The sequence below is a fragment of the Pleurodeles waltl genome, chromosome 1_2, assembly GCF_031143425.1.
Source record: "Pleurodeles waltl isolate 20211129_DDA chromosome 1_2, aPleWal1.hap1.20221129, whole genome shotgun sequence".
NCBI lineage: Eukaryota > Metazoa > Chordata > Amphibia > Caudata > Salamandridae > Pleurodeles > Pleurodeles waltl.
This window is the reverse complement of record NC_090437.1, coordinates 1,205,480,237-1,205,500,952: the sequence shown is the minus strand read 5'-3', so window position 1 is coordinate 1,205,500,952 and position 20,716 is coordinate 1,205,480,237. Positions and strand designations below refer to the sequence as shown.

The window sequence follows — 20,716 nt, the reverse complement described above, 5'->3', positions numbered from 1 at the left end:
CGTGTGCAGTCTGAAAATAAAAGTTCGAATAAAAGGCACTGCTTTTTCATGTATATGCATTTCAAAAGGTACAGGAGAACACCTGTGATGTTTCAGCACATCAGCTTTTTAAGGAGGTAGCAAAGCGTCTATGTATATAAAATACGCAGTGAAGGGGAGTCAACTCAATAACTAGTAGCCAGATGTACAAAAAAGTCACGAAATTCTAGTTGCAAACTGCATCCAGCAAATATTTTTTTGAACCAATCTATGTATTAATAGGTTGGTATAGAAAATTGATAACCTGTTTACACCTCATGAATATTAATAAGGTAGGCCGTAAATTGCAGTTTATTGCAATAACAAGGAGAGGAAAAGCTTTGATCCTGTATAAGATTCTGCAAAAACTGCAATAGGTTGGTCTGGAAAATGTGGCCCAGTCACAAACATTAGTATTTTTGAACAGGCCATACTAACTACAGCCCAGTTACCATATTGAAGTAACAGATTACGTGTATCAGGTCTTCATTTCTTCACCTACATGTTTTCATGAAAGTTTGTGATTTGTTAACAAAACAATGGAGTAAGGTATTCATGTCAGATAATGGAAGGTATTTGTTTAGCATACTGCGACCTCCGATAGGTCTCTTCGTAAAGAGGTAGATGCTTTCAACCATCAAGGACTACGTTCTGATAGACGGACGTTTGCAAGGTCTCTGGTGTGGGGTATGGGAATTATGAAGACTTAATTTTTCACAAAATACATCTCCGGGATTATTTCTAATGTGAACTTTGCACCTCTTCTGCCCATGGATCTGAACGTAGGAAAAGACGAAAAAAAAAAAAAAAACATTTATATGAGTGATGTGGGAAAATGGTCAGGGTTGTTCAGTAAGGTCTGGTTAATGTGGTGATTGTATTGAAGATGGCAGAAACTTGTCGCCTAGTTGCTGTGCAGCAAAAGGGAAACCTTCCTTAGAATTTTCAGGTAAATCTGCTTGCAAACGACCGCCAATATTTCTGACAACCAGATGCCTGTTTTGCTTATTCCATTACTTGATTATGTGCCATTGCCCCTCCTAGTGGCTTTATGGTATCCCCCCTTATGAGTTTTGCATAATGCAAGTGACATCACAAAACGTGTTGGCAGGCTCTAAATTATACAACTTTCACAGTCTAAAAAGTAGGTTTCAGTTTTAGTCTTTTTAAGAGGAGTTATTTTCTGATCTAAGGTGATATGTTTTGTACATCCATAGTATGATCCATATAATAGATATGTATGTTAGTTCCAGTCCTACACTTTTTGTCCTAAAAGGCAAGTTATGTTCAAACATTGGTGCAAGGCTCACTGTCCCAGTGTCTAATGCTGTATCTGACACGTGTGGCCAAGCTAAGGCAAAACACTTTTGTGGCAACTAGGTTTCCATTCAGTAGGTATATGGCCAATCAGTATCAGTTGGAGGTTTAGCCTGAAAAAGCGACCTCCCCTGCCCAGCTCTTGATAGTAATGGACACACAGAGCAAGCATACATTAAGCCCCTAATAATCTGGGACTCCAGTGCAACTGCACATTAGGTAGCTACGTCACTAATGGCAGTTAGGGCTGATGTGTTCCTATTTGGGTGAGGGCTCGACTGATTTCCTAAAGGCTGATCCAGGTATCCATGCAATGATGAAAATAACTTATTTTAGAAACAAAAACAGTTTGGAAATAAAATAAAATAAACCTCACTCACAAACCTAGGCGGCATGCCTCATTGGGGTTGCCTCTCATCTGACAATGTATGGAGACAAATTGACTCCTAGATGGTTCAAGGAGTACTTGTTTTATTATTAAACTAACATCTTTTGCGGGATCCTATAGAAATGGTTAAAATCACTGTCAAACGTAAACAGATTTTAATTAAGGTGTTTCTAGAGGGATATTAAAAACAAGATATTGGGGATGTTGGGGATAATTATTGTTCAACATACTTCTGCTGTGTTAGTGGCCCTGTGCGGGGCTTCAGTGCCTGGCTACCATATGTAAGATATGGGCAAAAAACCTATGTGCACCATGCAAACACACATTAATGCATTTTGCACTCAATACTCACATTCGTGGCAGAGTCCCTGTGGGAATAAGGGTTGAGACATATGAGAAAAACACAAGGGCATATATTTCATCCATGCTCAAGGAGTTCACATAACTGAATACAGAGACTATTATGACCGAGAAGGAGATGTGCTGCGTTTGACAAACATGTAAAAAACACTTTAAAATGTCATTGCAATCAAGTGATAATGCTCAGTAGTAAACAAACCCCACACTGTGATTAATCAATTAATTCACACTGGTTTTGATCTGACCCATCCTTTCGTAATCATTGTGCCCTGGAGGATGGCACACAGCAAGACCCCTGTAGTCACACACTGCAAAACTGGGGAAATATATGAAGCAGGTTAGAATGACAGAAAAACTGCCAGAGTGAAAAATACCCTGGTGTGGATGTGCTTGTATTATTTTTCTTCTGGGATTACAGGGGGAGCCTGAATGCCCCCACGGTCCCTGATGTCTCCCAGCCTTCTGCAGGAACCGGCATTGCTGTCTCACGCAAGAAGCTGCAATAAAATGCAGCTCCCTCCATGTGGGAGGAATCCTTTCACTTATCTTCCTGCCCGTTTGAAAGTAGGCTGGAAATGAGATGAAAAAGCCAATCCTAGCGAGTGGGAGCAGATTTCCGGCTCCCATCCGCTGCAAGCATACTCGCAGTTTGCGCTCACTTGGCAGGAGCTGTCAAAGCACCTGCCAAGCGACAGCTAACTGAAATCTCCAGAGGGTGGGCACCTCGTGAGATAGGGAGCTGGCTTTGGGGGATGGGGGTCCACAAGGCCATTCATGTCTCCAGGAGAGGAGCTGCATGCCCCCCCCCACCTTTAGTTTGCACAGGCCAGCCCTGGGAAGATGGTGGTCTCTGGGGCCTTATATGACCTGAGAGGGTGGGCTGCATGCACCCCTGACCCCCCACTTAATTTTCTTACCGGCCACCGGGGAGGTGGTGGTCCTCAGTGGTTCGGGCTGTAGTAGTGTCTAAAAATCTCTATGGAAATTGCATGGGGAAAAGCGTTTTCTTGGCCCCTGCTTCACGAACCACACAAACTTTCGACACAGAAGCTGAAGTGAGTGGCAAACTGGTTTTGAAAATTTTCTCAGGATTTGTCAAACGGCGCCAGCTTATTGGCAAAGCAAAAAACGCTTTTCCTTTGGAAACTTAGTCCTTACTATAACTACCTACTGGCAACCATATATATATATCTATATATCTTTCTATCTCAAATCGCAGAACTCCCTGAGGACCGGAATCCCCCACCTCACGTGGCCGGTGCAATATACGGGAGCGGGGAACCCACTAACATACAAAATTAGGCGCCATGCTGACATGCATATACACCACAGAATCGCACTCCACCACTGGGGTTCAAATAAAACGCTTTAATGGGACAAGATTATATATATATATATATATATATATATATATATATATATATATATATATATATCTTGTCCCAGTAAAGCGTTTCATTTGAACCCCAGTGGAGGAGTGCAGTTCTTTGGTGTTTATGCATATCAGCATGGCACATAATTTTGTATGTTAGCGGGTATATATATATATATATATATATATATATATATAGCTAAGTAGAAATGCTCCAATCAGCAAATCTTTGCCATTTGTCTAACAAACAGAGCAGCAGGAAGGTGTGTTTAAACACCCACAATTATCTTTTTAATTACCTCAATCAAATCTTAATGAGGTACAAACACCTGTATTCCTGCTCATCTCTGAGATGGGGTGGGATTTGCCTGCTGGAAACAGACGTTTGAGTGCTGTGAAATGAGACCGGTATGTGTGTGTGAGCAATAATAAGAAATTACTTTCAAAAAGCAAATTCAATGGAAGGGAACACAGAAGGTAGTTGGAGAAGGAAATAATGTATAAATAATAAACAATAGGAACGAATGAGAGAAGGAAAGAAATCAAAGTGCATTTCTTTAGAAGTACTTGAAAACACCATCCACATGATTATGTGCAGTCAAGTAAGAATAAACATCGAATTTCATAAGTTTGGAAAACCTTGGAGAACACTGAAAAAAGATCACCAGGATGTTTTGGGCAACAGCTTGTGTTTTTGCAGAGGAATCCATCCAATAAATCTACGACATATCATGGAAGGAGGTGAATGGCTGCTAAAATACAAGATGGGCTATTAATAAAACACTAGGTGGACACATAGTTGCATGATGTTTTAGTGGCACGGAAATCAGGACAGGTGCTTGCCCGAGGTGAAGACTGCAACTGTTAGCTACTGAGATTGCAGGGGCAGACAAGTGGCCACACCTTTGAAGATATATATTTTGAACTACACCTCCTACTCACCTCTCCCTCAGGCTGCCCAGAAGCCAGATATATGATTCCAAAGAGCCTGGGGCCAGACTTGAGGCCAGACCTCCTTTTACTATCTTGCATGTCCTATACTGGTTGGAATAAACAACATTGGTAGGAGGAATCTATATGGTGGTTAATGCAAAGTCATTTTTTTTTAAAATATATATTTTTATTGGGGTTTACAATGCGTTCAACGTTTACATGTGACAGCAGTTAGCTAACAACGTTGGACATAAAATGTAGACTGGTCATATGTGGAAGGGTATAAAACAAAACCAGCTGAAAACGTGTAAAGGAACAAAGGATTGAAGAACCCACATTGTACATTCGATTTGAGCAGTAGCATGTTGCCGCAATGTCACAAACTAGGGACAAATCTAGAAACTGGTGCGAAAGGTGGTCTAGAGTGGTGATGATGGTAGAGCATGGACAGCAATGAAGAGGAAGCGGCGTGGGTGGGTTGACAAACGTATGGGTTTGTGCTTACTGTGGGGAAGTGGGTGGAAACAGCGAGTAGGGGCCTGGCGGGGGAGCCCCTAACAGGTGTGTACAGAGGGCACAAGGTTCATTCATGGGGTAAGATCATCGTTCCCTACCTCCTGGAAGAAATGCGTAAGGAGGAGAGGAACGTGAGCATGTGTTTGGTAAGAAGGAGTGCTAGGGCCACAAAGTGAGCACATACTTTTTGTTGTTTTTTTACACTTCAAAATGCCTAGGGAGCATGCCCCATGTGTAAATATCTGGTAATTCGGTGACCTTGCAGGGTGGGTTGAACCAATTGCCATTAACTGTAGGGCAGGACAACAACATGTGTGCGACACCTGCATCAGGGGCTTGGCAACGTGGACAGCTGACCAGTGCCACAGGGAAATAACAATTTAGTTGGGCTGGAGTTAGGTTTGCCCTATGGAGCAGAAAGAACTGTATATTCCTAAAGCGGAAGTTGCGGGAGACCAGTCAAGGAAATTTAGTGCCTGTTCCCACTCCCTGTCATGCAGTACCCTTCCAAATTTATCTTCCCATTTTTGTTGCAGTGGGGCGAGGGGGCCGACAGCCAGATCGCAGATGGCTTTATAAAGTCAGATGATGAGGTGATGGTGAGGATGGTCCGCAGAATAGGATGCGTAGCAGGTTCCCCATCAGAGACATTCTGAGGGTAGAGCAGGTATAACTGAGTTGTGTAAACAACGAGTATTCCGTACAAACCTTCAGGTCACTGGCAGAATAAAAACCTGTGGAATGGGGGTGCCCCACTGTAGGAAAGTACCATTTTGCCTGGCATGCTACCCCCATATTTCACTGTATATATGTTGTTTTAGTCTGTGTCACTGGGACTCTGCCAGGCAGGGCCCCAGTGCTCATAAGTATGTGCCCTGTATGTGTTCCCTGTGTGATGCCTAACTGTCTCACTGAGGCTCTGCTAACCAGCACCTCAGTGGTTATGCTCTCTCTGCTTTCCAAATTTGTCACTAACAGGCTAGTGACTAAATTTACCAATTCACATTGGCATACTGGTACACCCATATAATTCCCTAGTATATGGTACTGAGGTACCCAGGGTATTGGGGTTCCAGGAGATCCCTATGGGCTGCAGCATTTCTTTTGCCACCCATAGGGAGCTCTGACAATTCTTACACAGGCCTGCCAGTGCAGCCTGAGTCAAATAACGTGGACGTTATTTCACAGCCATTTACCACTGCACTTAAATAACTTATAAGTCACCTATATGGCTAACCTTCACCTGGTAAAGGTTGGGTGCAAAGTTACTTAGTGTGTGGGCACCCTGGCACTAGCCAAGGTACCCCCACATCGTTCAGGGCAAATTCCCCGGACTTTGTGAGTGCGGGGACAGCATTACACGCGTGCCCTGTACATAGGTCACTACCTATGTACATCGTTACAATGGTAACTCTGAACATGGTCATGTAACATGTCTAAGATCATGGAATTGTCAACCCAATGCCATTCTGGCATTGGGTAGCCAAACCTCCTTTCCTGGCTAGTTAGGGTCTCTGCTTTGGGGATCTCACCAGATAACGAATGCAAGAGCTCATCAGAGTTCCTCTGCATCTCCCTCTTCACCTTCTGCCAAAGGATCGACCACTGACTGCTCAGGATGCCTGCAAAACCGCAACAAGCTCTGGGGGTAGCCTGCCTCCTCTCTGCACCAGGAGCTCTGAAGAAATCTCCGTTGGGTCAACGGAATCTTCCCCCTGCAATTGCAGGCAACAAAAGACTGCATCACCGGTCCTCTGGGTCCCCTCTCAGCACGACGAGGCTGGTCCCTGGAACTTTGCAACTCTGTCCAAGTGACTCCCACAGTCTAGTGACTCGTCAGTGCAAGTTTGGTGGAGGTAAGTCCTTGCCTCCCCACGCTAGACTGCATTGCTGAGTACCACGTGATTTGCAGCTGCTCCGGCTCCTGTGCACTCTTCCAGGATTTCCTTCGTGCACAGCCAAGCCTGGGTCCCCGACACATTGCACAACCTTCTGAGTTGTCCTCCGGCGTCGTGGGACTCCCTTTTGTGACTTTGGGTGGACTCCGGTTAACTTTTCTTCTAAGTGCCTGTTCAGGTACATCTGCGGGTGCTGCCTGCTTCTGTGAGGGCTCCCTACGTTGCTGGGCGCCCCCTCTGTCTCCTCATCCAAGTGGGGACATCCTGGTCCCTCCTGGGCCACAGCAGCACCCAAAAACCCTAACCGTGCCCCTTGCAGCTAGCAAGGCTTGTTTGCGGTCTTTCTGCGTGGGAACACCTCTGCAAGCTCTTCACGACGTGGGACATCCATCCTCCAAAGGGGAAGTTCCTAGTCCTCTTCTTTCTTGCAGAACTCCAAGCTTCTTCCAACAGGTGGCAGCTTCCTTGCACCTTCAGCTGGCATTTCCTGGGCTCCTGCCCACTCTCGACACTACTGGATTTGGTCCCCTTGTTTACAGGTACTTGGGTCCGGAAATCCACTGTTGTTGCATTGCTGGTGCTTGTTCTTCCTGCAGAATGCCCCTATCACGACTTCTGTGCTCTCTGGGGGTAGTAGGTGCACTTTACACCTACCTTTCAGGGTCTTGGTGTGGGCTATTTTTCTAACCCTCACTGTTTTCTTACAGTCCCAGCGACCCTCTACAAGCTCACATAGGTTTGGGGTCCATTCGTGGTTCGCATTCCACTTTTGGAGTATATGGTTGTGTTGCCCCTGTACCTATGGGCTCCTATTGCAATCTACTGTAACTTTACATTGCTTGCATTACTTCTTTTTGCTATTACCTGCATAATTTTGGTTTGTGTACATATATCTTGTGTATATAACTTATCCTCATACTGAGGATACTCACTGATATACTTTTGGCATATTGTCATAAAAATAAAGTACCTTTATTTTTAGTACTTCTGTGTATTGTATTTTCTTATGATATTGTGCATATGACACCAGTGGTATAGTAGGAGCTTTAGATGTCTCGTAGTCCAGCCTAAGCTGCTTTGCCATAGCTACCTTCTATCAGCCTAAGGTGCTAGAAACACCTCTTCTACACTAATAAGGGATAACTGGACCTGGCACAAGGTGTAAGTAGCTCTGGTACCCACTACAAGCCAGGCCAGCCTTCTACACCCAACAAGGGTAACATTGGGGTGTACACCGAGGCACAGCGGAAGAGGTGATGTACCCAGACCATACATGTTTGGGCCACTGCTACTTGTAAGGGCCGGGGAAGAAGGGTAAAGCCCTCGGAAGGGGGAAACCCAACATCACAGACAGAGGCCCCTGTTCAGTACATGCCTCACCCATATAGCCTCCAGCGGGATAACCATTGGAGTACTGCTACTAAAAAGTATGCCTGGAAGAAGGGGTGCCCAGGCCTCCCAGTCCATTGGTAACTGTACTTTTGGAGGCATTTGGCATCCCAAATGAATGTGCATAGTAGAGTGTTGAGCTCCTTGAAAAGGAAGGCAGTGGGCTAACTGGAAGGCGAGGCAAAATAACCATTTTCGCCAAGGCAATCTTATCTATTGGGCCCTGGGGTAGGGACCGCCAGAAGTGCACTTGGGTTCTGATTTCTAACAAGGCCCTGCAGAGGTTCCCTTCAGAGGTCCAGGGGGTTTGATATAGACAGATCCCAAGATAGCGGAATGCTTGATCACACCATTGAAAGCGAGTGTTGCCTGGGTACACATCTTGGCAGTTCGTTGGCATAGAGTGGGTGTATGGCTGATTTTGCCCAATTAACACAAAGCAAGGGTATTCCGGAGTGGTGTGAGGCCGGTTGTTACATCTCACAGATATAAGTGCAGGTCATCCACATATAATGACACAGCATGCATCCTGTCTACGAGAGGGATGCCCCAATCTCAGTCATCCTTGTGTAATTATATGGCAAGTGGCTCCATCGTGAGCGTGAAGAGTAGTGGAACAAGTGGACACACCTGTCTTGTAGTGTGGCCAACCAGGAAGGGGGCGAAGATGAGATGACCCAAGCAGATCTAAGAGGTTGGTTTGGTGTAAAGTAGTTCAGTGCAAGTGAAGAGTCTAGGCCTGATCCCCATGTGGGCGAGGACCTTAAAAAAAAGAATGCCACGTTAGTGTGTTGAATGCCTTCTCCAATCTAAAATAAAACAGACTGCTTGTGGAAACCATCCCCTGACTTGGTCTTGCACACGAGAAAGGCGACAAATGTTCTGGAGGTGTTACGACTCGGAACAAAGCCATTTTGGTCAGTATGTGCAAGCTCCCAGAGGATCTGGGCACATCTATCTGTGAGGATCTTTCCCAAGATTTTATAGTCTGCCCCAAGAATGTCAATGGGCCTACAAGATGTCAGCTGCATGGGATCTCTGTCTGGTTTAGGATGGGAGACCAAATGGGACTTCTGAAGTGAGTGTGGGAGCTCGTAACTGAAGGCTGCCTCATACATTTCCACAAGGCGGGATGCCAGGATTGTTGAAAACGTACTGTAGTATTTGAAGGTAGACTGTCTAACCACAGTGCTTTGTTACGGGCAAGGCCCGGTATTGCCTGTGCCACATCAGTAGATGCCATCACAGTATCAAGGGAAAGTCTAGTGGAAGCCGAGATGCGCAGGAGAGTAATGTCTGCTAGAAACGTGTTGGAGTGACCCTTCAAGAGGACTGGTGGTGCCCGGTAGATGGAGCAGTATTCATAAAAGGCCTGCCAATGTCAGTGCTCGAGGGAGTGACCACTTCAGCAACAGGGCTGTCTGACCAGCCAGGCCGGAGTTGCCAGACCTATCACCCTCCTTATGGACTTTGGCCTCATGCACTGTGAAATTATAGCATCACAGCTGTTCCAGGGGGGCTGTGTAGGAGGTTTTCAAACCTGCAAGCTGTGGGGTCCGCTGCTCTACCTAATCTGGCAAGGTGTTTTTTTCAGCGTCCACCATGTCCCTTATCTAAGGTTTGAAGGACTCCTATCTGTTGAATACAAATTTCTCTTGTCAAATAATGTTAGGTGTGGTCCCCCTGTTCAGCTTGGAAGCCAGGGTCCTCAAGGCAATCCCACAGGAGCTTTCATTTAGGGATTGGTGGATGAGGGAGTGCCCACCTAAGGTGTTCTACGTGGGCATGATCAGAGACACTGCATCCCAAGTAACCCAAATGCCAAAGGGACAACAGGGTAGCAGAACTAAGGAAACTGTCTAGACGGATACAAATTGTGGGTATTGAGTGAAAGGAAGAGCGCTGGGTCCCATTTTTTTTTTTTTAGACTGCCATGCATTCGTGAGCGACCAGTAACATACGCAGTTCTGGAATCCAGCTGTCTGCACATGGGGAGGGGTTTGGGCAAAGAGAGTTGGGATCATTCAAAAGTGAGGTTGAGCACCCAGTTGTAGTCCCCTCTTAGTACCCACGGTAGCGTGGTTCTTTGGGCGAGTGCAGCCAAGAGGGTGTCCCAAAAAGTTCCCTGATCCATAAGGGGGCGTAAATGCTTCTGATGAGCAGTGGCTGCCAGTTGAGGTGGCCCTCGAAAAGCACATATCAACCCTCTATCTACAGTTGTTTTTATTTCCTAGAATGGGACTTTGGGCTGGACCCATACCATGGCAACTCACACAAATAAGGCCCCTCGAACACCTGTGTAGGTGTTCTAGCTGTCCTTCGTGGTGTGAGTTTGCCGTGAAAGAATGATCTGCGCCTGTTGGCATTTGATATATGAAGAGACTACATAGTGCTTCCTGGTAGTGTGCATTCATCAGACAATCAAGGTGAGAAACGAATATCAGTCTTTGTGGCCATGGTGTTGTGGGGGACTAATGAGCAGAGCATGTGGTGGGGGCCACCCAGGAGACAGTCCAATCCATCATAACACCTGGTTCACACCACATAAGCCACAGAAAGCCTGTCCTCATAGGTTGGGCATGTGTGGAAGGGGGAGAAAACATGACAAATTAAAAAGGGTAAATAAAAAGGCCAATATGCGGGCTCACCACAACTGTCAGTACGCCCAAACGAAGCATGTTCAGGAAACTCCAGTGTAACGTGGGGGTGTGGCTAGGTGTCAGGCATAGGGCCCTGGAGAACAAGGGCTGAGTCCTGCCGGGCCGGGACCACCAGTGCCCCAAGGACCCACCATTTGAGGTGTGCCAGGAGTGGGGCATAAAAAAAGGCAAATCTGCGGGGAGGGGGTATGGACAGGCCAAGCAGGGAGGGCAAGTGATAGCCTCCTCTGCATCAGCAGTAATGCACTTGTTACCCCACAGTTCAATACAGAACAAGTATTTGAAACAGACATCTGCATGAACACAAGAGTAACATCTTTTAAATAAGACTGTTCGCTGTCTGAGGTGTTACCGGGGAGAGCCTGCGAGTCCCTTTGAGAGTCATCGGATGTGAGGGTGTCATTTTACGTGGAGATATGTGGGTCTTTCTTATAGTCTGTGGCTATGGCACTGAATCCCAGATTAACTGCAGTCTGGAGAGCTCACCTGCAGTCATGAATAATCTGTTCCAAATTGGAGGACTTTGTCGGGGGTGCCCGAGGTGCAGTCTCTGCGTGCAACCTGCCCAATCTCTGACAACGTGGCTTGGGGGGCCTGAGCCAGGTTTGGTGCAAGCCAAAGTTGACTCCCCGTGCTGGCAGTAAGTCCAATCCCAGGTTTCTTTAAGGTCTGAGAAGATGATGTTATCTTGATATGGGCTGGAAAAATCAGGGAGTACTGCACCCTTAACTGGCGGAGATGCTTCTTGACTTCCAGGAGTAGGAGCGCTGGCCTGCTTGGTGTAATTGAGGAGTAGCATGATGATGATTCTGCCCTCTACCCAGAGTGGACCAGCCTGTATGGATGTATGTAGGATGATGTCCTGGTCTCAAAAGTACAAGAGTTTAGCCAGCATGGTCGGGGAGGGGGACCCAGTGGATGCCGAACCGGGACATGATGAGCTTTCTCCGGGGAAAAGATCACATGGTGGGGTGAATGATTTTAATAATGTTTCCAGGTATGTGAGGGGATCACAACCTTCAATCTTTTCCAGGAGCCCTAGGATGCTGATGTTGCTCCTACGAGACCAATCCTCCAGGTCCTCCGCCCTTTCCTCGAGGTGTTGAACATGGTCCTGTAAATTCCGGATTGCGACTGGTTGCCCGCCACCAGCGATTGGGAGTGCTTTGTCTCCATTGGAGACCTTGCCCTAAAGCTTATCGTGGTCATCTTGCAGGAAGTTGAGTTCCATAGCTAAAGATCCAAGCCTGGTCTCCATGGCGCCCAAGGAGTGTTCTATGACTGCCAGTACCTTGCCCAACTTATCCGAAGTGGTGCCGCCTGGCAGCAGAGTGTCTGGGATAACGGAGAGCAGGTTTGCTGAAGCCAGCTGCGGGGCGGAGTGGTGGAAAGCAGTCTGCCCATGATCGGTGACACCACAAGGCTGGTGTAAGGTGGGGTTCGGCGTGGCATTGAGTGAAAGGCAGGAGGACTAACGCATGTTTGGATGAAAGGAGGAGGAAAAAAAAGTGCTTGTGCTGGGTCAGTTAGCAGCGCTGAGTAGGTATCCCACTGTACTGAGTGGATCCTGGGAACAGGTGGTGGGGGGCGAGGATAAGCTCCAAGGTAACACAATGGGGGAGGTACAGAGCTATGGTTTTGGCATGTTGTGGCCCAAATGGAGTGCTGGAACTGGTTATGGATTTATACCATTCCTCAATACTCAATATAAGCACCAACCAGGGGGGGGCAGAAGCTGAGTGTCTAGGAGCTCTCAACTGGGTAGGTATTTTGCACAGTTTTGGAGGTAAGAGTTACAAGGAAGGATGGTGAGAGTCAGAGCTCAACGTGGCCCCCAGAATGAACGAGACTAGGGTCCCGGAGTAAGGCCCACTGGGGCAGCCAGGTGATTGATGTGGGTGGAAAGTAAAAAAGTCAATTTTCTGTTGTCACTCCCTGTGGTGCAGGTGCCCCCAGATACATCTACTATGGTGCCGAAATTGGGGACGGAGAAAGGAAAGGGAGTTACCAAATGTGCATACATGATACAGGGAGAGTGACCCCAGGGAAAACCCACACAAGGAGAGAGAGAGGGTGATCCACAGGGCGCTCACTTAAGGGGGAGCCTGTCAGAGCACTGCTAGTTAAGTGAGGCTCTCACCTGGGGCTCAAGGGGAGAGATGCAAGTTGAAGGCAGCTGGTGAGGATGCCCAGAAACTAGTTTGGAAGCCCGAGGGGAAAGTGTGAGGTCTCCTGAGAGGTGGCTGCTGTGCGGCAACTGTAACAGGGGAGCTGCAGCACATTGGGCCCCCTTGCTGTACAACTTAGAGTGGCGCCCTCCCGGTGCACCTCGATCATGGTGCAGAGGCAGGGGAGCTATGTGCAGGTCCGACTGATTAGAGGAGGGTGTCCCACTCCATGCGGTCAAGCTGCTCCTGGGGCCAACTCCTCTATCTAGCCAGGGTTGCAATGGTGCGGGCCTGCCCTGGAGCACCTGGAAGGTCAGCTGTGATGGGGAAATGCGCCAGGGGCTCACCGCCTGTGCCCTGGCGGGAGAGGGAGCATCCAGCATCTCACACTGTGCAGAGTGGAGCTCCCCTCGTGCATCTTGATTGTGGTACCAAAGCAGGGGAGATAGGTGCAGGTCAAGGTTGGCAGGAGGGGGTTATCCCACGTCTCCCGGCTCAGCTAATCCTAGGACTGAACCCCACAGTGGGCTGCAGGCACAATGCCGCCTGCCCACCCCGGAGTGCCTAGGGGAATGGGGGGGCCCACTGTGAAGGGATATGCACCGTGGTCTCACGGCTCTGGTCCCGGTAGATGCAGGCTTACCTGATGTCCAAGGAGGAGGCTGGGGGTCAACCGTGATCCCTCCTCTGCAGATGCAGCCTTCTCCAGTCAGAGGCAGTGGGTGCGGTCCTCCGGGGCAAGTCCGGGCACCACAAGGCATGAGGGCGCAACCCACCCAGGTGGCCGAGGCAGGCCCAGAACCTCATGATGGATAGAGCGGGGTCCAGGGGGTCCACCGCACCCACCAGCAGTCACCATAGCGGGCTACCGGCCTGGATGGTGGTTGATTATAGGGCCAACGGACAGAGCTCTAAGAAGTTGCGTTCACCATCTTGCCTGGTTACGCTCCCCCAATGAAAAGGTAATTGATTAGAATATCAATAAAGCAAATTGATTTATATAAGAAAGCGTACGGTTTATGGTATGTGTGTGTGTTTTGCGTTTTTTTTTTTTTAAACCCAATATATCTGTTTATATTCTCAATATGCCATGCTTTCCCCAACAACCACTGTATCTATGTACTGGTGTGTGTATTTAACACAATTGCGTGCTAACGCAATGTATTGGTTTGCTAGCATACTCTACTGGTTTCCCCTCATAGTTGATTGGTTCACATGCATACCATTGTATTTTTATGAATACCCTACCATGCATACACACTAGTCTAGATGTGTAGTGTACTGCTCGAGGCACATAATATATTGAGTTTCCCTCCCTGTTCTGGTTGGATGCAAATCATAGTGATTTGCATACAAAACATACTGGTTTCTTATACAAATGTCACACATGAGCAAACTGAAGTTGGTAACTATGCTTTCTATATAAACATTTTGTATTTGTAACTGTGGCCCTCATTATGACTCTAGCAGTCAGTGATAAAGTGGCAGTAATACCGCCAACAGGCTGGAGTTAACGACCACCAAATTATGATAATGGCAGAAAGATCTCCGAAAGACAGCCAATGTACCACACTGACTGACAGGGCGGAAACAACAGGCACCACGGCAGTAGCCGCCTACAGCCAGGCAGAAGTCAATGTTCCGCCTACCATATTAAGACCCTGCAAACCACCTCCTTTTCAGAGGCAGTACCAACGATATCAAAAGCCTGGCGGAAACAGCTCAGAAGTGAAAGGACTCACCATTGGAGACAGGGAAGAACCACGCCGCCATGGAACCAGAACTGCATGTTTTACCATTGATATTCTACTGCTCCACCACGAACACCAATGCCGAAGATGACGACGGTGAGTACAGCTGCCTACCACACATGGGAGGTGGGGGGGAAGAGCGACACACAACATACACCCCACACACACACACACACACCATACACACAACCAGATGCACTACAAAAACAATATGACCCCGTAACTCGGTTGAATAATGCAAGGGCAAAACGATTTCGCCAAAGTGTTTGTAATAAGATCAACACAGTAGAAATAATAAGTCAGGCAAGATAATAGATATATAAATATGTACAGAAAAAGGGACACAGCCCAGACCTTAATTTGCGTGGGCACATGGCCACAGGCCAAAGTCCAAGACCACACTTGTCTCCTGCTTCAACATGGAGAGAACACTGCAGGGGCATCAGTTGGTAAATAGGCAGGCATCTCTGGGGAATGGGGGGCACCTCAGACGGGAGATGAAACAAGACCACTAGAGGGGGCAACATGCCCTATACTGGATCCTGGGGAGTGATGGGCCACAGTCTCTTATGTGGGTGTCTTGCCCACTGGTTCTGGAGGGGGCAACATGCCCATTGATCTTTGTCCTGGTGAGTGATGGGCCACAGTCTCTCATGTGGGTGTTTTGCCCACTGGTTCTGGAGGGGGCAGGCTGCACAGCAGCCCATGGAGGCAGGATTACATAGCGTCCGCGGGCGGGGACGCCTGCACAGTGTTGGTGCTGCTGGCGGGGGAAGGCTCCTGCACATCCCCTGCACCCTCAGACGGATGCAGAGTGGTGGTGCTGCTGGTGGGGGGGGCTCCTGTACATCCCCTGCACCCTCGAACGGATGCACAACTATGGTTGGGACTCCGTCACAGTTCTTGGTCCAGGCTCCTTGCTCTTCCTGCCTGCGGGTGCAGGCTCCTTGGCCTTTCAGCTGGCAGGTGCAGGCTCCTTTGCCTTCTTACCTGCTTGGGAAGGCTCCTTCCTCTTTAGTCTGGCTGGTACAGGATCCTTCCCCTTCAGTACATGTGGCCTGGATCCCTTTCCACCACTAGTGGCTGCGGTTAGGACTGGGCCCATGGACTATGTGGCTGAGGTGCTTGACTAAGTTAGTGATACCCTGGCCATATGTGCAGGATGGGGGAGGAGGGATAGGGAAGAGTTCAATAGTGGATAGGAACAGATTTTAAGGGACATTGGGACAGGAAGAGGGAGAAGGAATGGGAGTGGAGGATGAGGGAGTGGTTGTTGGAGGTGTCTGCTGCTTTTGGGTGCAGGTGCATGGGCTGTATGCTGTTGTGAGGTGGATGGATGTTTGGGTGTCTGAATGCTTGTGTTTGTGTACTTTAGGGGGGGGGGGGACAGACCCAGTGAGAGGACACAGGGGATGTGTGCATGGCTGTTGTGGAGGTGTTTGCCAGTGAGGTGTGCGTTCTGCTTGGTGTGGTGATGGTAGTGGATGATGATGTGGTGCGTGCATGCAGGTGTGAGTGAAGAGATGGCTGGGAGGGAGGTGGTGGAGGGGGAGACAGTGGAAATAGTGGATGTTGTTGTGTCTGCAACTGGATGGTGTTTGTGTGAGTGCCTGTGGGATGAAGTGTGGTGCTTGTGTTTGCCTGTGACACTCTTGGGTGTTGTCTTGTGTGCATGCTCGTCTGTATGTGTGCCTGGGATAGATTGGAGTTGAGGGGAATGGGACTGGGCAGTGGAAGTTGGAGGGTGGACGGTATAAACAGGGACAATGGCTGTTTTCAGAGAGGAGGACAGAGCCTGAAATGATCTCTGTTGGGCTGCCAATCCAGTGTGAATGCTCTCCACGAATGCATTAGATTGTTGCATCTGGGCTGCCAGCCCCTGGATGGCATTCACCATGGTTGACTGCCCTACAGAGATGGGTCTCAGGAGGTCAATAGCCTCCTCACTCAAGGCTAACTGGGGCAGGGTCTGAGGTGCCTGGGACGAAGGAGATGCCCACCCTCCAGGCAACTCAAGGAGGGGCTGCTGGGAGGGTGGTGCTGGTATGGGGGTGGCAGCTGTACCTGTAACTGGGGTGGTCACAGAAGTGTCCGCCACCACCAGGGAGCTTCCATCAGAGGAGGTATCTGTGTCTGAACTGTCCCCTCCAGTCTCTGCCGTGGTGCTCCCCTCACCCTCTGTCCCACTGGTGCCCTCACCGTCGGTGGACTCTGACTCCTGAGTCCAGTGGGATGCAGCTTCCTCGGTCACCGGTGCCTCTGCTCCTCCACCAGATGATGCTAACGCACATAAGGAAAGGATGACAAAACACAAAAGGGGGGGGGGGGAGGAGAGACAAAGGATACACTGGGTCAATGGCTGCACCAACACCACCATTGGCATACACAGCACCTTCACACACAGAGAACAGGCCTACGCAATATGCATTCCACTACCAACGAAACAGCTTGCCACCAAGGCATGGGGAGGGGCACACCCTGCCAAATGCAGCACACTTAGGACCCACGGAGCCCTGACCAGTAGTGGATGCCTACGAGATAGGTAGCAAGATTATCCCTTCAGAACCCTAGCCACCAGGGGACCTACGCTGCAATGTCAGGCTTGGCCTAGGGTACCACTGACATCCACCACCCGGGTACCACCCTACCATGCATAAGTTGTAATGATGGGCACCGTACTCACCCCGTTGTGGCTGCTGTGATGCCCTCAAGTGCCCATCTAGCTCTAGATATGCCACCGCCAGTATGCAGGCCATGGGGGGGGGGGGCTCAGGGTTCGACAGGTACCCCTTCCTCGTTGGGAGGCCATACCCAGCTGGGCCTCCGCCATCTTCCATGCCCAACGTCTCAGATCCTCCCACCATTTGCGACAGTGTGTGCTCCACCTGCCATAGACCCCCAGGGTCCGCACGCCCTTGGAGATGGCACGCCATATACCCTTCTTTTGATGGGTGCTGACCTGCAGAGACAATACACACAGGAAAATACCATTAGACAAACAGTCCTGCCTGTTCCACATATGGCCCACATTACCCCTTCCCATTCCCATTTCCACACACATGGCCCAACACAACCTGCACGCCACCAAGAGGACATCCACCCACCCCACCTTACACGAGGTCCTCACACACACAACTCCATGAATTCATGCCACATGCATCGTGCTTACAGTGTACTCACCTGTTTGTCTGGAGGCCCATACAACAGTCCGTACTGGGGTAGGGCCCCATCAACCAGTCTCTCCAACTCCTCTGAAGTGAAGGCTGGGGCCCTTTCACCGGTCACACGGGCCATGGTAGGTTCCAGACACAGGTCACAGCAGCACATGCAGTGTAGGTCCTCGCCTATGAAAGGTCAGGTAGCAAGTGAGAAATCTGATAGAAAATGGCGGTCACGTCCAGGTTGGTGCAAACCGTCACCGCTGTCGTAGATCACCATTGGCCACTGTACCCCATAGGGCCAAATGTTAGCCAATGAGGAGTTGCACGGCTGTTTCCAACCACCTCCCGCAACAGCGCGGAACGTCAGCGGAATTAACTCACTTCCACCTGTCCCTCCACACAGGACAGGTAGATGCCATTTCGGTGGGGGGGCAGGCCCTGGAATAATGCTGCGTCACAGGAGATATGAGCACATACTGGACAAATCACAAAGACCCATTACATCTTTACAGGATGCAAAGTACTGTTGTAGCTCCATTGTTCAGTTTGTGACCGGCTCCTCACTCTTTTGTCCCTTAGATTCCTACCACTAAGGATGAAATGGAGATGGAGACATACCCCAGTGTACAGACCCCTGGTGGACTTGGTAACACTGGAGGACAGGCATATTAACCTCACCTATAGATTTGACAGGGCCACAATCACAGAGCTGGCCCTGTTGGAGCCTGACCTGATATCTGCTATCCGTCACCCCACTGGGATCCCCCCTCTTGTGCAATTGCTATCTGTACTCCATTTTCTGGCAACTGGTTCTTTCCAAGTGACAGCAGGCTTGGCAGCAGGAATGTCACAGCCAGTGTTCTCAATAGTGCTGACAAGAGTGTTGTCTGCCCTGATAAAATACATGTGCAGGTGCATTGTTTTCCCCCAGGTTGACTATTTGGCCACAGTGAAGGCCGAGATTTATGCAATGGGACATATCCCCAACATAATTGGGGCGACTGATGGAACACATATTGCATTTGTCCCCTCCCCCCCAGCAGAATGAACAGGTGTCCAGGAATCTTAAGAGTTTTCACTCCATGAATGTTCAGATGGTGTGCTTGGCAGACAAGTACAACTCCCACGTCAATGCTAAGTATCCAGGGTCGGTCAATAATGTTTTTGTTCGAAGGAATAGCAGCATCCCAAATGTGATGGGCCAACTACAGAAGCACAGGGTGTGGCTAATAGGTGAGCCCTGGTTCTCACCCAGTATATGTTGGTGTATGGGTATGGTGTGGGCATTGTAGGATAGTGTGTGGCTAAATGTTGTCCCTCAATATTTGCCGGTGACTCTGCCCTTGCCAGGACAAGGGCAGAAGAACGCTATAATGAGGCACATGGGCAAACCAGAAGGATCACTGAAAGGACCTTTGGCCTCCTGAAGGCCAGGTTCTGGTGCCTCCATCTAACAGGTGGATGGATCCCTGTGCTACTCACCCAAGAAGGTCTGCCAGATAGTGGTGGCATCCTGCATGTTGCATAACCTGGCCCCCAGATGCCATGTCCCATTCCTGCAGGAGGAGGAGGCTGGAGATGCCCTTTTGGGAACAGTAGACCCTGTGGACTGTGAAGATGATGAGGACAACAGAATATATGTGATCCGACAATACTTCCAATGACACACAGGTAGGACAGCAGTACTTTACATTTCAATGACTTTTGTTTTAATTTGTGTGGCAATGGCATTCTGATTTTTTCATCTTCTAGGCCCACTTACTGTTCCCTCTGGCAATTCATTTTGCAGATGTGGGTGACCTGACATATACACCTGGTGTGATCACTACAGCCAGCTACTGGTCATTAATCTATGCTCATTCCCTGTACAGCAATGTTTGTACCTGTTACAATGAATACATATTTTGATATACATGACATACTCCAAAATGCTTTTCTATCAGAGGGTGTTTATTGAAGTGCTAATATACAGAGGGGCAAGTGCAATGGGATGGGGTGATGATGGAGTAAAGTCCAGGGTATTGTTCACAGGTGCATTGTGCAAGGGGACATAGGAAGGGGAGCAATGGCAGGTTAAGGTGGACAGGGTAACTGAGTAGGACACAAGGGTGACAATCAGGAGAGCCTCATTTCCTGGCAGGGGTCTTGGCAAGTGTCAGGCTTCTGTCTGAATTGCAGGGAACGTCTGCGGGTTGGTTCACCTTCTGCAGGGGGAGGGGTGTTGGTGGCCTGTGAGTCTTGTGGTGGGGCCTCCTGGCCACTAGCGGCAGTGGAAGGCTGTTCAGATGTCTTGCTAGTGGGAGGGGCCGACTGGTGTGACACTGCCTCCTTCATGGTGTTGGCCATGTCTGCCAGCACCCCTGCTATGGAGATTAGGGTGGTATTGATGGCCTGCAAGTCCTCCCTGATCCCCTGGTACTGTCTCTCCTGCAGCCACCTGTTCTCCTGCACATTGTCCAGGATCTGGCCCATTGTATCCTTGGAATGTTGACAGGCTCCCAGGATCTCGGAGAGTGCCTCCTGGACAGTCAGTTCCTTGGGCCTATCCTCCCCCTGCCGCACAGCAGTCCTCCCAGTGTCCCTGTTGGCCTGTGCTTCTGTCCCCTGAACTGTGTACCCACTGCCACTGACCCCAGGTCCCTCATTGTCTTGGGTGCGAGATGTACCCTGGGGTCCCTGTAGAGATGGACACACTGCTGATTGATGTGTCATGGGGACAGAGATATGGGTACGCTGGGTGGGTACTGTGGTGGTGTTTCCTGATGGGGAAGACTGTGGTGGTGTG

At 49.1% G+C, this 20,716-nt stretch overlaps 1 protein-coding gene across 3 annotated transcripts in view; it reads right to left on the bottom strand.

Moving 5' to 3' along the window:
* Positions 1 to 20,716, bottom strand: part of LOC138249750 (signal peptide, CUB and EGF-like domain-containing protein 1) — a 325,594-nt gene that overhangs the window by 16,407 nt on the left and 288,471 nt on the right. The gene's annotated exons all lie outside the window — the stretch shown is intronic.